This window comes from Capra hircus, chromosome 5 (assembly GCF_001704415.2).
Source record: "Capra hircus breed San Clemente chromosome 5, ASM170441v1, whole genome shotgun sequence".
Classification (NCBI taxonomy): domain Eukaryota; kingdom Metazoa; phylum Chordata; class Mammalia; order Artiodactyla; family Bovidae; genus Capra; species Capra hircus.
Genome location: NC_030812.1, coordinates 101,124,509 through 101,138,138, shown reverse-complemented (window position 1 = coordinate 101,138,138; position 13,630 = coordinate 101,124,509). Strand labels below are relative to the sequence as shown.

At 41.0% G+C, this 13,630-nt stretch overlaps 1 pseudogene; it reads right to left on the bottom strand.

Moving 5' to 3' along the window:
• LOC102185252 overlaps nucleotides 1-12,781 on the bottom strand; it is a 76,965-nt pseudogene extending 64,184 nt beyond the window's left edge.

The window sequence follows — 13,630 nt, the reverse complement described above, 5'->3', positions numbered from 1 at the left end:
CACATGTTTCAATGCCATTCTTCCAAATCATCCCACCCTTGCCCTCTCCCACAGAGTCCAAAAGACTGTTCTATATATCTGTGTCTCTTTTGCTGTCTCACATACAGGGTTATCATTACCATTTTTCTATATTCCATATATATGCATTAGTATACTGTATTGGTGGTTTTCTTTCTGGCTTACTTCACTCTGTATAACAGGCTCTAGTTTCATCCACCTCATTAGAACTGATTCAAATGTATTCTTTTTAATGGTTGAGTAATACTCCATTGTGTATATGTACCACAGCTTTCTTATCCATTCATCTGCTGATGGACATCTAGATTGCTTCCATGTCCTGGCTATTATAAACAGTGCTGTGAAGAACATTGAGGTACATGTGTCTCTTTCAATTCTGGTTTCCTCGGTGTGTATGCCCAGAAGTGGGATTGCTGGGTCATAAGGCAGTTCTATTTCCAGTTTTTTAAGAAATCCCCACACTGTTCTCCATAGTGGCTGTACTACTTTGCATTCCCACCAACAGTGTAAGAGGGTTCCCTTTTCTCCACACCCTCTCTAGCATTTATTACTTGTAGACTTTTGGATTGCAGCCATTCTGACTGGCATGAAATGGTACCTCATTGTGGTTTTGATTTGCATTTCTCTGATAATGAGTAATGTTGAGCATCTTTTCATGTGTTAGCCATCTGTATGTCTTCTTTGGAGAAATGTCTGTTTAGTTCTTTGGCCCATTTTTTGATTGGGTCATTTATTTTTCTGGAATTGAGCTGCAGGAGTTGCTTGTATATTTTTGAGATTAGTTGTTTGTCAGTTGCTTCATTTGCTATTATTTTCTCCCATTCAGAAGGCTGTCTTTCCACCTTGCTTATAGTTTACTTTGTTGTGCAGAAGCTTTTAAGTTTAATTAGGTCCCATTTGTTTATTTTTGCTTTTATTTCCAGTATTCTGGGAGGTGGGTCATAGAGGATCCTGCTGTGATGTATGTTGGAGAGTGTTTTGCATATGTTCTCCTCTAGGAGTTCTATAGTTTCTGATTGTACATTTAGATCTTCAATCCTTTTTGAGTTTATTTTTGTGTATGGTGTTAGAAAGCGTTCTAGTTTCATTCTTTTATAAGTGGTTGACCAGTTTTCCCAGCTCCACTTGTTAAAGAGATTGTCTTTAATCCATTGTATATTCTTGCTTCCTTTGTCAAAGATAAGGTGTCCATAGGTGCGTGGATTTATTTCTGGGCTTTCTATTTTGTTCCATTGATCTATATTTCTGTCTTTGTGCCAGTACCATACTGTCTTGATGACTGTCGCTTTGTAGTTGAGCCTGATGTCAGGCAGGTTGATTCCTCCAGTTCTATCTTCTTTCTCAAGATTGCTTTGACTATTCGAGTTTTTTTTTTTTTCATACAAATTGTGAAATTATTTGTTCCAGCTCTATGTAAAATACCGTTGATAGCTTGACAGGGATTGCTTTGAATCTATAGATTGCTTTGGGTAGTATACTCATTTTCACTATATTGATTCTTCCGATCCATGAACATGGTATATTTCTCCAGCTATTAGTGTCCTCTTTGATTTCTTTCACCAGTGTTTTATAGCTTTATATATATATATATATATACATATATATATATATATATAGGTCTTTAGTTTCTTTAGGTAGATATATTCCTAAGTATTTTATTCTTTTCATTGCAATGGTGAATAGAATTGTTTCCTTAATTTCTCTTTCTATTTTCTCATTATTGCAGTATAGGAATGCAAGGGATTTCTGAGTGTTAATTTTATATCCTGCAACTTTATATTCATTGATTAGCTCTAGTAATTTTCTGGTGGAGTCTTTAGGGTTTTCTATGTAAAGGATCATGTCATCTGCAAACAGTGAGAGTTTTACTTCTTCTTTTCCCATTTGGATTCCTTTTATTTCTTTTTCTGCTCTGATTGCTGTGGCCAAAACTTCCAGAACTATGTTGAATAGTAGTGGTGAAAGTGGGCACCCTTGTCTTGTTCCTGACTTTAGGGGAAATGCTTTCAATTTTTCACCATTGAGGATAATGTTTGCTGTGGGTTTTGTCATATATAGCTTTTATTATGTTGAGGTATGTTCCTTCTATTCCCGCTTTCTGAAAAGTTTTTATCATAAATGGATGTTGAATTTTGTCAAAGGCTCTCTCTGCATCTATTGAGATAATCATATGGCTTTTATTTTTTCAATTTGTTAATGTGGTATCTTTAATTTCTTTCATGGATGTTTTACAATTCTAAAAGAAGATGGCATGTTGAATGTTTTACAATTCTAAAAGGAGGAAGAATAAGGAGAAGGAGGAGGAAGTGAGCAAACAAGCCATAATTTGGAGAGTTACAAGTTCAAAAAGCCTCAATATGGACAAAATATGTAAATATTTGTGGGAAACACTTGTTGAATAGGTTGTTAGCATATTGCATCACCCTCTGCTCCTCCCATCTACCGCTTAAGCTGCTATCCTTTTTCATTTCTCCCACTTCAGACAAGCAAACACAATCTTAAAAGACACAGCTGAATGGAAAAGAAAATCAGAAAGGATAGCTACTGCTGTAGAAGTAGGGTGTAGGTGGGGCATATGGCAGGCAAGGTGAGATCAAGGAATTTTTAAAACTAAAGGAGAGAAACCAAAATCAAAGTTCATCATTTGGTCATCAGAGGAAAACATTTTGAACAGAATGAAAATAACCCAATGAAAAAACTTTATTTGATTCATCAAGTACAATTCCCTGATTTTTAGATGTGTTCTGATTATTTATTTCTAAAGTTCTTACTGGTAAAGGACTGCTTAGTGATGCCCAACATCCAACCAAAAAATTATTAGAATTTCCAAAAATAATCATTTAAATCAACTTCAGAAATTACAGAAATTACTGAATTGGCTGAAGAGATCTTTAAACCACTAACATCAATATGCTTAATGAAGAAAAAAAAATAAACAGGGAAGAAAACTAGGAAAAATAAACACATAAGACTTCTAAAACTGAAAAAAAATGTAGCATTGGAATGAACAGTTATTTGGATTAGTTACACAAGAGACTAGACATTGCAGAATAAAAGAACTGGGAAGTAAAACACAGCAGTAGAGACTAACTAAACTGAACCAAAGAGAGTAAAAAGGCAGATAAATATGAATGGAAACACAGTGGCATGTAGGATAATATAAAAATATATAAAATATGTGTATTTGGAGATTCAGAATAAGGGATGTGCTGAAAAATATTAAGAAAAGATAAATGATATTTTTTGCAAATTTATTGAAAACTATAAATCCACTGATTCAAAAAGCTAAACAAACGCTGAACAAGGTAATGAAATCATTCTCAGAAAACATGACAATGTAAATACTGAAATTCAGTGATAAACAAACAAACAAAAATATCTTAAGAGCAGCCAGGGAAATTTGACACATTATATACAGCAAAACAAAAGGATAAGTATTATTTACTGACTTTTTGTTGGAGGCAGTGAAAGTCAGAAGACAATGTAAAAACATATGTAAAGTATTGGGGTTGGGCACTTGTTACTCTAGAATTGAATCACCTATAAAAATAATTTTCAAAACTGAATGAAAATTAAAATGACTTCAGGTAAATGAAAAAATAATAGAACTGGAGGCCAGAAGACACAACTACACAAAACTGCCTCAGAAAGTTCTTCAAGCTAAAGGGAGATGACAGCAGATGAAAACAGGGATCCACTCAATGGTATAGAGTCTCTGCTAAATGTTGATTCTCTGTTAGAAGATTTAAGGCAAAAATATTAGCAACAAACTATAAGATTCATAATAAATTTATAAGTAGAGTGTGTGACAGTGATAGCACCAATGACCAAAGTGGAAGAAAACTATAGTGACTGACATTGCATGTTGTGACATAACACCATTTCAAGGTGGAATGTAATTAAAGATTAGTAATTCAACATGGGTTTTCCCAGTGGTTCAGTGGTGAACAATCCATCTGCCAATGCAGGAGATGCAGTTTCAATCCCAGGTCTAGGAAATCCCACATACCATGGAGCAACTAAGCCCATGCACCACGATTAGTGAGCCTGTGCTCTAGAGCCCGGGGGCCATGACTACTGAAGCTTGAGCACCATGGAGCCTGTGCTCCACAGCAAGAGAGGCCACCGCAATGAGAACCTCATGCCTGCAGCTAGAGAGTAGCCTCTGATCTCCACAACTAGAGAAAAATCTATGCAGCAATGAAGACCCAGCACAGCCAAAAATAAATAAAAATTATTTTAAAATTAAAAAACAATTCAACATTATCACTTAAAAATCTGATATGATTAATAAGCCAATAGAATTTTAAGATAAAATAATATACTCAAAGATTAAAATAGAACAAAGATATAACAAATAGCAGGCAAGTACACTTAAACCCAATTATATCAATAATTACATTAAATGTAAATATTTTAAATACTCCAAATAAAAAACAAGATGATCAGACCAGATAAAATAAGACAAAACAATATACTGTCTATAAATATATATGTGTTTGAATATAAACACAGAAACATATTAAAAAGGTAAAAAATTACATACTATGCAAACACAAATCAGAGAAGACTGTATACAGTTTATTTATATTAATATCATACAAAGTCAGACTATAAGACAAAGAATACATTCAGAGAAAAAGAAACATTTTATGGTAATAAAATACAAAAGAAATTATAGACTAGCAAAACTGGTGGCTTAATAAAGTGATGTTTAGAAGAAAATTTAGAACCTTGATGCTTCCTTGATGCCTACATTAGAATAAAAATAGAAAAAGAAGAAAATGACCCAAGACTCAAGAATCTACAAAAGCAACAACAATCATAACTGGAAAGTGAAATTTGCTCAGTCGTGTCTGACTCTTTGTGACCCCATGGTCTATACAATCCATGGAATTCTCCAGGCCAGAATACTGGAGTGGGTAACCTTTCCCTTCTCCAGGGGGTCTTCCCAACCCAGGGATTGAACCCAAGTGACCCGCATTGTAAGCAGATTCTTTACCAGCTGAGCCACAAGGGAAGCCCAAGAATACTGGAGTGGGTAGCCTATCCCTTCTCCAGGAGATCTTCCTGACCCAGGAATCAAACAGGGGTCTCCTGCATTGTAAGGCAGACTGTTCAACAACTGAGCTACCAGGGAAAATCATAACTGAAAAAGAGGAATGAATGCTGAGTACAGAAATCAATTAAGTAGAAAGCAAATACAAATCAAAAAAATCAATAAGGTCCATTAGTGATTTTCTTAAAAAGAACATTAACATGGATAATCTTCTAGCAAAACCAATTAAGAAAAAAGAAGGAACACAAATTAACACCACCAGTAACAAAAGGAGGAATATTATTATAGATCTTCCCAGCATCTAAAGATAAGAGATATGAACCAGTGTTCTTCTAATTTGAAATTTTTTTGTAAAGCGGGCCTAGTCTTTGAAAACACATTACTTGTGAAACACAACTCACCAAAATCTGATACAAAAAAAAGAGAGAAAAATATGAGAAAACTTATATTTGTTAAATAAACAGAATCCATATTATTAAAACTTTCCTCTAAGAAAACTGCAACCTCCAAATGCTAGCACTTCCACAGAGCTCAGAAATGACTCCCACAACAGGATAAAAGAAGAGAGGGAGGGAAGGAATGGGGGCAGGAAGGAAGTGTAACACAGAGGCTGTGGTGAATGTATGAGTTGACTGCATCTTTCCAACCCTCCCCTCCTGCAATCCTTGCATCTTCATCCCCTCACCATTTTGCACTTCAGTACTGTAGTCCCTGGTGGCTCAGAAGGTAATCAAGACTCTGCCTGCAATGCAGGAGACCCAGGTTTGATCCCTGGGTGAGGACGATCCCCTGGAGAAGGAAATGGCAACCCACTCCAGGATTCTTGCCTGGAGAATCCCATGGACAGAGGAGCTTGGTGGGCTACAGTCCACGGTGTCACAAAGAGTAGAACAGGACTGAAGCAACTTGGAACACTTGAACCACAGTCCTTCTCAATTTGTTTAGCCCCTCATTGAAATCTCCTCCTTATTTCAAACAAGCTTCTCTACATTCTTCTCTGGTCATTGTTTCTACTCTAGATTTCTTCTAAACACAGCACTCCACTTCCAACAATCCACTACTGAGGCTGAAATTTCTCTTCCATACCTGACTCCTAAGATTAAGCAGAATAAACTCCAAGAATTCAATTTTGACTAAGATAATGAAAAGACAAGCTATTCTAATCTTATCTCTACTACATCACCACCATTTTAACTTATCTTCGCATCATTAAAACATGTCTGAAAAGACAGACCAAGGTAAGGAAACTAGTGACAACAACAATAAAAAAAAAAAAAAATAGAAGGAACCTGAAACCATTCGTAAAAATGTGAGAGCCTAAGTTAGAGCAATGGTAGTCAGGGAGTACAAACCACAATCAGGGTTTAAATATTTAAATATCAGAGCACTCTCCACTTCTTTACCTTTAAGCGTTTTACCTTCAACCTTGTTGCCTACAACTTCTTTACCTTTAACTGGAATTAATATCAAGACATCAATCTTCTTAGGATGATAACATTGGAAGTTCTAATTTCACAGAAAGTTCAAACATCACACACTCCATTTTCATTCAGATGCTGATTTATCAAAATATGGTAAAGACACCTGTAGTGCTTCCACAAATTTATCTACAGTTAGAACCATGATTAGGACATTGTGACAATAAGGAAGGAAGGTTACTTGAGATGCCAGAAAATGGGTTTGCTTAAAACAAAAGTTTCTAACTAAAATTTACCAGCACCTTGACAATAATTATTTTTAATAAGAATGATAAAGAGAATGGAAGAAAACTTTTTGAAGAGATGAATAGATTTATGACATAAGTGCTGTAATGGTTTCACAAATGCATACTTATCAAGGAGTTTTGTATGTCAGTCATACCTCAATAAAGTCCCTTTTAAAAAGGAAAAGAATTGTTTTTTTAAGGGCTTCAACTAGAATCATCAAAGATCTGCTGGAGGTGAGATTAGAAAAGATCACTTTTCCAATGATCTTCTTCAACATAAACACCCAAGAGCTGATTGGCTGTGGCTAGTAAGGACCTACTGGAGATGTACTCAGGGCTCCCTTGTCCCACAGTCACATCAGATGGGGTGATTCTTGCCTAAGACCAGCTCCCTACTTGAGGGAACTCACTGTGATAATTGACAATATCTTCCTCCAGTCCAGCTGCTCTGATGGGATTAATATCCTGGACATCCAATCCACAATTATGATAACACCTAGAAGCCTCTGCCAAATACTGTGACCACCCACTCACACCCTAGTTTCACTGCTGTCTTTCCTGCATCCACCTTGGCACAGATCAAACACATAGACAGCACTGAGCACTTCATAGGAGTCACTTCAGGTCCTCTGAGCTTCACTGCCTCTTACACGTGATGCGCTTCAGCTGCTGTGTTGTAAACTTCAAGACTTCATTTCCCTGCTCCCTCAACATCCCTGCAAATGTGGTGTGAGCTCCCCACTCAGTTGATCAGGTGCACCAGCATGATGAGACTGTTTTCTGCCACAAGTCCCACTTCTGGCTTCCTCTGACTGTGACCTAGAGACATTTAAATGCACCAGCGAAATCCCCTCACACCTTTTCTTTGTGTAACTGCATCCTGACCCCCAGTATGATCACTTATCCACGGGTCTTCACATGCCCTTTTGGGTCACCATTGCCTGGTTGAGCCTATTCTATTGTCACGTCCTCCACATACCAACCTGATGGAGTGTGTGACTCTGAGTTTTAGCACCTATGAGCATGATAAACCTTGTTGCCTACAACTCTCCTGTGACCGCCCCCAACCCCACCACGTAGCCACACCATACTGACCATTATGCCAAAGAATACAGAACAATTACCATGATGAGACTATGTCACAGAGGTCAAACACAGCAGCTGTATCTGTATGAAACTTTTGACTTGACTTCTCTACCTTCTGTGATGCATCACACAGACCCTTCACCCAAGCATGTTCTAAAGGCTATAATCCATAATCTCGAGTCATTCTGGTGATAAGACAGAGGCTTTTCCTGCTAGAGATCCTTTCTCAGATCAGACAGGACTTACCTGAGCAGACTACTCCAGCATCCCGGTCATGGGAACAGCTATTATTATGATAGTCTTTAATATCGGAATGCGTACAGTCACTGATAGTTGACTCTGTCCCTTCACATGAAGTATACAAAAGCCAAATGGGGCCAAGTCCTGGCCCAAAATAAGCCCATCCAGGAAAACCAAAGGCAGCTCCACACCCCAGCTGTCTGCACACTACAGATGCATCCTCCAATCTCCAGCGGTCATCATCCACCGTGCCCCATTCTCCCTGGTGCTTCACTTCCACTCTCCCCTCACAGCGGTGGGCTCCATCCTTCAACCTCAGCTCCAGAGCTGCAAGAGAGAACAGACACAGGAAACAGGAGAGATTTTAGGAGGCTTGAAGTGATATAATATTTAAAACATAAGTTCTCTGAGGAGTGAAAGAGTGCATGGGATATAGTATTTCTTGACCTCTGTGATATAAACATTCCCACAATGGCCAACTCGAAGCTCCCAATGTGCCATCACTGAACCTGGAGCAGGAAGAGAGGCACCAGGTATTTCTCACAATCCTATAGAATCAGCTCCATGGATACCACCAAGGACAGGCCCTCAGGGAGTCTGGACACTGCCCTCCCTGTAGATGTACCCAAGGCCTCTAGGGCCCAGCTTCCCCATCTCAGTTACAGCTCATGGCCCGGGATCTAGGGAAGAACCCTCCCTCTCCTTCCTTGTCCATAGGGAGCATCTCATCCAGCTCAGGAACAGAGGGCTGGGGAACAGGCTCTGAAATGTCCTGGCTATTCCAGCCGCCTGGTATTCATGTCCTTGTGTAACCCACACTCGAATGTACCTAGTAACATGCATCTAACAAATGGAATTTGACAAAAGTGATCAGATGTCACTTTAGCCATGAAGTTTTAAGACGACTCTGGTTTCTGCGTTAAAAAGGAGTTCATTTGTAGGAACATTATAGATGGAGACATTACTAGTGTTCAGCAACATTTAAAATTCTCTTTTTGTGAGCATGTGGAAATAGTAATACTTCCTTACTTATTTGAAGTTAAGCATAACCATGTGATCTGGCTCATTCAACAAAGTGGCAGAACAAATGATGTCACTTCCACATAGAAACATTTAAGAGCCACTATATTTTTCTACCACAGCAAATACTGCAGCCTTGTATTGCAGTGGGAGCATAATACAATGGTGGAGAATTCAACAACCTGAGTGCTTGAAGAATTATGATAGCAGAAGTCCTGCCAAAGTGAACAGAACATGTTATATAAGGATACATCTTGTTTTTTCACTACACCACACCTAGCTTACTCTCACTAAAATGGAAAATGACAGCAGAAAATTGACAGAAAGAAAAATACTAAGATAAAGACTAGGTATATAAAATTGAGAAACATCTATACTGACATTTAAAACCCCAAGAACAAAAAGAGATGTCAGGGTAGAGTAGACTGAAGCCTTAGATTTACTGAAAAAAAAAAAAAAAAAAGCTGCCAATCTCAAATTCTACACTCAAAACCATTCTCTCAAAGAATAAAGACCTCAAATGTGCCATTACCAAAATGCTGCTGTAGGAGACAGCAGCCCCCATCCTCTTAAAAAAGACCAAACTTAGACAGCAATCAGTAACAAAAACAGCTCCAGAAAGATCTGGAGTACCCTAAGAAGTTTGACCACGCCAAGATACTATCATTTTGGAGGGATCATTACATCCTCCAAACCAGAATCACTCAGTGTCAGGGGTGCCAGGAGAGTTCTTCTCACCAGGAGGGTAAGATCAGGCTGAGTAACCAGTGTCCCTAGCCTTTGGAGGCACCATATGAAAGTCCTGCTTCAGGTTCTCTTCACGCAGACCTGCAAAGCTCAGCCAGTCTTATAGAGCTGGCTAGGCATAAGAAAGAAGAGCAAAGACCAATAGCAACCACATGGCAGGAGAAATCACAGTTCAACGTGACCTGCTCTCCAGACAAATGCAGCAGATTTTACCCCTGAAAGAATTAATAACCAGCACAGATGATGGTTTCCAGTAGTCCTGTGTGGATGTGAGAGTTGGACAGTAAATAAGGCTGAGCCCTGAAGAATCATTAAGAGCAATAAAGACATATAAATTTGTTTTTTAAAAAAGAACTAACCAGATATTCTGAAGCTGAATAATAAATGAATGGGCTTTCCAGGTGACGCTAGGGGTAAAGAACCCGTCTGCCAGTGCAGGAGATGTAAGAGACTCAGGTTTGATCCCTGGGTCTGGAAGATCCCCTGGAGGAGTACATAGCAACCCACTCCAGTATTCTTGCCTGGTGAATCCCATGGACAAAGGACCCTGGTGGGCTACAGTCCATGGGGTCACAAAGAGTCACACATGACAGAGGCGATTAAGCATTAACACAATACAATGAGTAAACTGAAGAATTCAGTACAAAGATTCAACACCAAACTTGACCAAGGAAAAGAAAAAAAAGAACCAATAAGTTAGAAGAAAGATCAGTTGAAAGTATCCAATTAGAGAAACAAAAAGAGAATGAAAGGAATGTAGAAAGCAGTGGAAATATGTACACCATAAAGAGAAACAATGTATTGAATGGAGTCACAGGAGAAGTGAAGGAGAAAAGAAATAATGGCTGAGGACTTCTCTGGTGGTGAAGTGGATAAGAATACGCCTGCCTATGCAGGGGACATGGGTTCAATCCCTGGTCCAGGAAGTCTCCACATGCTGCAGAGCAACTAAGCCTGTATGCCACAGCTGCTGAACCCTGTGCGTCCAGAGCCTGTGCTCTGCACCAAGGGAAGCCACTGCAGTGAGAAGCCTGTGCACTGCAGCGAGGAGTAGCCCCTGCTCACTGCAGCTAGAGAAAGCCCGCAGGCAGCAAGGAGACCTAGCAAAGAAAGAAAGACAGACTGAGAATTTCTGAAACCTGAGGGGAAATCCGGACATCTAAGTTCAAGAAGCTAAAAAGTAACCCCAAAAGATGCACAGAGTATCCAAAAGCAAAGAGAAAGAGAGAATTCTAAGTCTAAAGAGAAGGAAAAAATTATGTCACCCAAGAGGACTCCCGTAAGGAGATCAGCGGATTTGTCCAAAGAAACCCTGCAGACCATGAAGAAGGATTAGTAACATACTCCACCCTCACTCAGGGGAAAGCAGCTCCAGGGAGGGACAGTAGAGGGCACAAGAGAAAGGGCTCCCTACAGAGTCACAGCAGATCCTGGGAGGGGAAAGGACCGTCCCAGGCCCCCAGCACATCAGGAAATGAGTCACGGGGACCAGGACAGGGACTCAGGAACTTATACACATGGGGCTGCACATCAACTAATCTTTACAAACAGAGGGACAAATTGTTCATTGGAAGGACGGATGTTGAAGCTGAAACTCTAATACTTTGGCCACCTTATGTGAAGAGTTGACACATCTGAAAAGACCCTGAAGCTGGGAAAGAGAGAAGGTGGGAGGAGAAGGGGACGACAGAGGAATAGATGATTGGATGGCATCACCAACTCAATGGACATGAGTTTGGGTAGACTCTGGGAGTTGGTGATGGACAGGGTAGGCCTGGCGTGCTGTGGTCCATGGGATCACAGAGTCAGACACCAGTGAGCGACTGAACTGAACTAAACTGAACTGAACTGAACCGAACAGACAAGAGGCCCCTCTCCTGGATGCGGGCTTCTCTGCTCCCTAATGGACACCTGGTGGGAACGGGTGAGGCAAGCAGGTAGAGCCTCTCACAGAGCCCAGTGCTAGGCAGACATGGCAACAAGCAGAGGGGAGCCCGAGAGATGGGGGAGAGGAGCCAGAGAGAGGCAGGCAGGTGCACAATTATCTCTGATCCAGTTACATGCAGCGGCCGTGACACCCAGCCCTGTGGACACCCTGTGTGCTTCACAGACCAACGGACTCAGTCCCTGCTCAGCAGCTCTGTTCCTCTCACACAGACACGCTCCACCTCCCCTCACATGGACACACAGCCTCACACACCCTCACACACTCCTCACTCACCCTCGCTCACCCACACTCACCCACACATACTCCTCACACACCTTAATACATCACTTGCACACTCCTCACACACTCCACAAACTCATACACTCTTCACACCCACATACATCCTCACACACACACACCCTCACACACTTACACACACACACTCTTCATACCCTCACACACACACACATACTCTCACACACTCCTCACCTGCACACATACACACACATACACACACACAGAGCCTACAGGAGCGAAAACACAGGAAACACGGGGACCCAGGGGCAGTGCTCACACACCAGGCATGTGGGGCGTGTGGGAACAGCCCAGAGTCCCCGCTGAGCTCAGTCACTGGAACTTCCACACACTGGGAGCCACTGGGACTCCTAGAAGCTCCCTGAGAACAAGTGAGACAGTGGAGGGACTCAGGCTGACCCAGCTCGGTCCAGACAAAACCTCAGTGCTCTGTAAAATCTGCCGCTATGACCAATGGACCCCCCCCCACCATAGGAGAGGGACCAGTATTCACATCAGCATGGTTCTTTTTTGGTCAGAAACACTGAGGCTCAGCTCCAGAACTCCAGACACCTGCCTGCTGTGGACCCAGGACAGAGGGGCAGCTCTTACCTTGACCACCCACCACGGTACCGAGGAAGAGGACACAGAGTCCCTGCAGGGAGAGGTGTCTGCCCAGAGCCATCCTGACCCCATGTACTCAAGGTCACAGTCCCAGCTGCAGGATCAGCCTGTGAGGAGGCGTCAGGGTGCCAACCAGGGTCTATAGACCACCCCTTACACCCTCCCTCCTGAGAGCCAATAGCGACACCTTTCACCATTTCAGGTACTATTGGAGGCTGCATCTGCCACTTTCTGTAGCTCAGACACCAATGAGCTTCTGAATCTTCAAAATCTCCTTATATGCGCAACACGGTCCTTTGACCTCCTGTTTCCGTAGTCCTAAATGCTGGGTCCTACCACTGGGACTGGGGTAGAAACGGTTCATCAAAAATCATGAGTGCCTTTCTCTCCCCGATCACCCTGGTCAATATCTGAAGACTGTGAGATCTCACAGGGTCTGAGTGTGGGATCTGTTGACCCATGGATAATAACTTTTGTAGAATCAAGTATTGATCTTCCCCAGCACTGAGCTCAGGGTGGAAGCAGAGAACTACAAGAAGTCTTTTTTTTTTTTTTTTTTAGTTTTTTAGCTTTTTAATTTGATGGATAGCATACATACAAAAAAGTTCCCAAAGCATAAATTTTCAGTTCAGTGAATTATTATAAATTGAAAATCAGTATGTGCATAAGGATGTGTATATATGCATGTATAAGTTTTTGAGAAGCACACCTTGAAATATGAATGTATTTATCAGGTCAGCAGAAAATGAGGACCAGGAGTACAGGATTTCACAGGTGACTGTGAAGGCATGAAGTGAGACCCATCAAGTTGGGAGGATGAGATTGCAGGGTTTTCCCCCTTCTCAGAATGATCTGGAGACTGGGTCCTGGAGCAAGTGCCTGCATGCTGAGTCGTGTCTGATTCTTTGCA